This window comes from Marmota marmota, unplaced genomic scaffold (assembly GCF_001458135.2).
Source record: "Marmota marmota marmota unplaced genomic scaffold, marMar, whole genome shotgun sequence".
Taxonomy (NCBI): domain Eukaryota; kingdom Metazoa; phylum Chordata; class Mammalia; order Rodentia; family Sciuridae; genus Marmota; species Marmota marmota.
In genome coordinates, this window is record NW_026000283.1 from 10,296,339 (window position 1) to 10,300,082 (window position 3,744).

The following is a 3,744-nucleotide window of genomic DNA, read 5'->3' on the forward strand; positions in this document are numbered from 1 at the left end:
AAAAAAAAAAAAAAAAAAAAAAAAAAAAAGAAAAGAAAAAAACAATTTCAAGACCTCACAGATAGATGAGCATTAGATCAATTGCAGGACCTTGCTGAGAGTAGGGACCTGTCCGACTGCATAGATGGCATACCCAGGAAGCTAGGGTGTGGTAAGGCCATCCATGGCCTTACTTCATGCTGTCAAATCCAATGGGGAATTCTGAACCCTCATCTTTCTGAGCCTCGTTAGCATTTGACATGATTCAAGACTCCATCCTCCTTGCAACATTTGCTTCTCTTGGCTATGGGAGACCCAGCTCCTAGTTTTCCTTTGATATCCCCACCCCACCCATCAGTCCTCAATACCTTCTCTTGCTCCTGCTTTCTCCATCTAGCATCTGGAGTTTGGAGATCCACTGGGCTCTGTCTTCTTATTGCTTCTCTCATGCACTCACTTCCTTGCAGGTCTTAAGGTCTAATGGGTCTCAGATCTTTAACAGATCCCTGTTCCCTCTGCAGATACCTGCCACTCAGCTGCCTGATCAACAGCTCCCCTTGGAGGTCTAACAGACTCCTCAAACTTAGCATGACTACTCTGAGTCCTTCTAGTTGCTTGGAGAAAATCTTCAAATCATCCTAATTCCTCCTTTTCCTGTTACATCCCAACAACAGTGTCAACAAACATTTCCCATCTCTCTTAAAATGAGATCGCAACTTCTTGCCTTGGCCCACAGGCCCTACAAGAAAACATGACCGAGTCCTTTGCTACCTCACTCCCCACGTTATATCAGCTTTGCCCAACCCTATCCTCGATCATGCTGCTCCAGTCCTCCCTGACCCTACCTCTTATTCTTGATCACTCCAAGCATGCTCTCACCTCAGGGTCTTTGCACCTTGCAGTTGCTTCTGCCTTTCCCCATTCATCTGTGAAGCCTACGGGAGCTTACTTTGTTCAGTCCTGCTCAAATGCCACCTGAGCAGGAAGGCCTCCCTGACCACCCTGTCTAAAACAGCACGGTTTCCTTTCTGTTCCCATCCCCTACTTTATTTTCATCCAAAGACATACTATATATTCATTGCCTCCATGTCTATCTTCCCAGCTGGAATGTAAGCTCCATGAGTTTAGGGACTTTTTTCTTTCACTGCTGCATTCACCACTACCTAGCACAGCAGGTGCCATACACATATTGAATCAAATAACTAATCCACCTGATCATGTTGCTCTCCCAGCTTAAAATCTTGCAATGCTCCATCATATCTTTCTGCCTTTGATCGTGCTGTTCCCTCTGTTCAGGATGCCCCTCCACCTGCTAGTTTGCCTGGGAAGCTCTTGCTTATCCCTTAAGACCTGATCCACCAGCTATGGTGGTACATACCTATAATTCCAGTGACTCAGGAGGCTAAGGCAGGAGAATCATGAGTTCAAAGCCAGCCTCAGCAACTTAATGAAACCCTGTCTCTAAATTAAAAAATAAATAAATAAAAAGAGCTGGGGATGTGGCTCAGTGGTTAAGTACCCCCTGGGTTCAGTCCCCAGAACAAAAAACAAAACAAAAAGGCACAACTTGTGAAACCCCTAGTTACTGTAAGAGACACCTATATTTTTTGCTCTATATTAAAAACAAAAACAAAACCAAACACTATTGCCAGGTGTGGTGGAGCATGCCTGTAATTCCATGACTTGGGAGGCTGAGATAGGAGGATCCTGAGTTCAAAGCCAGCCTCAGCAACAGTGAGGCACTCAGCAACTCAGTGAGACCCTGTCTCTAAATAAAAGGCAAAATAGGGCTGGGGATGTGGCTCAGTGATTGCGTGTCCCTGAGTTCAATCCCTCGTACCAAAACAAAACAAAACAAAACAAAAACGAAAACAAACAAAAACCCAAAAAACTAGACAACCAAAACCAGTAACAGAAGTAAACCTCAATCATCTATTTCCTTTGCTTCCTCCCCACCCCTTGTTTTCCTCACTAATTAAACCCAGGAGCACTCAACCATTGAGCCACACCCCCAGCCCTTTTTATGTTTTATTTAGAAACAAGGTCTTACTAAGTTGTTTAGGGCCTGGCTAAATTGCTGAGGCTAGCTTTGAACTTACAATCAATCCTTCCTGTCTCAGCCTCCCAAATTGCTGGGATTACAAGTTTACACCATGGTGGCGCTGGGCTCCTTTGTTTCTCTTAGGGTAACTCCTTTCCTGGAGGGAAATAGTTGTAGCAGAAAAGGGAGTTAATTTTTTCTTGTGAACCAGAACCCAGAGGTAGGAACTTGGTGAGTCACAAGGGGGCAGCAAAGTGCTCCAATTCAGGGGAAAATTAGGAAGACTTTCATCACCAGCTAACATCAAGACCCAGTCTTAAGCCACATAGTAAAAAAGGCCCAACCGCTGGATTTATGAACAACTAGCCATCATTCACCCATTCCAGTGTCAATACTTGGAAAAAGAGAAGTTCTAATGACAGATCAACCATTTAGTATATGTCCTTGGTCCAGCTGCAATTTATTTGACCCTTAATTATCTCATCAATAAACAAGCTTCCTAGTATTACACCTAGTACTGCTAGTACTAGTATTACTCCTAGTACTGCTTCCTAGTATTACACCTTCCTCAGACAGTGGTCTTGATAATTAACTGGGATGATTAAAGTAATAAGTGTTCATATAAATAGTATTATTACTATATAAATAATGAAGAGGGACTGGGGTTGTAGCTTAGTGGGAGAGCACTTGCCTAGCACATATGAGGCACCGGGTTTCATCCTAAGCACCACGTAAAAATAAATAAATAAAATAAAGGCATTGTGTCCATCTATAATTTAAAAAAAACATTAAAAAAATAAAAGAATGAAGGTGCAGGGCGGGGTTGTGCATGCCTGTAATCTCAGTAACTTGGAAGACTGAGGCAGGAGGATCCCAAGTTCAATTCAACAAGACCCTGTCTCAAAATAAAATAAATAAGGGCTGGAGTTGTGGCTCAGTGGTAGAGAACTTGCCTAGCATGTGTGGGGCCCTGGGTTTGATCTTCAGCACCACATACAAGTGAACAAACAAATAAATAAAAGATCCATTTTCAACTAAAAATTATTTAATAAATAAATAAATAGATAGATATGGGCAGGGGGGATGTAGCTCAATGGTGAAGTGCCCTTGGGTTCAATCCCCAAAATAAAAACCAACCAAACAGGGGCTGGGGTTGTGGCTCGGTGGTAGAGTGCTCACCTAGCATGTGTGAGGTCCTGGGTTTGATCCTCAGCACCACATAAAAAAATAAATAAAGTAAAGGTATTGTGTCCAACTATTGCCGCAGCCCGGCTGGCTGGGCAAAATAACCGGGGGGTGACGAATAACTTGTGTACGTTGATACAGCAGGAGTAGGAGCCGTTTATTGCAGGACAGGAGCAGTATTTATACATTCCACAGAGCTTATCTAATTAGCATAAACTAGATACATCAGTCAACCAATAAGGAATCTCTACACTTAATGGCTCTCTTTTGTTACTTCTCAAACCACTCCCTCTGGCATTTTGCCAGGCACCATCCAGACTTGTTTACGAACTCTAACATTCCCCTGGCAAAATGCCAGGTGTTATTTTGACTTGTTTACAGACTCTAACAAACTATGACTAAAAAAATAAGTATTTTAAAAAACAAACAAACCAAAACCAAACCCTAAGGGAACTGTTACTGAATACCTAGTATCTAGTATGTGGTGCTGAGGATTGAATCCGGGCCCCACGCATGCCAGGCGAGCATGCTACCGCTTG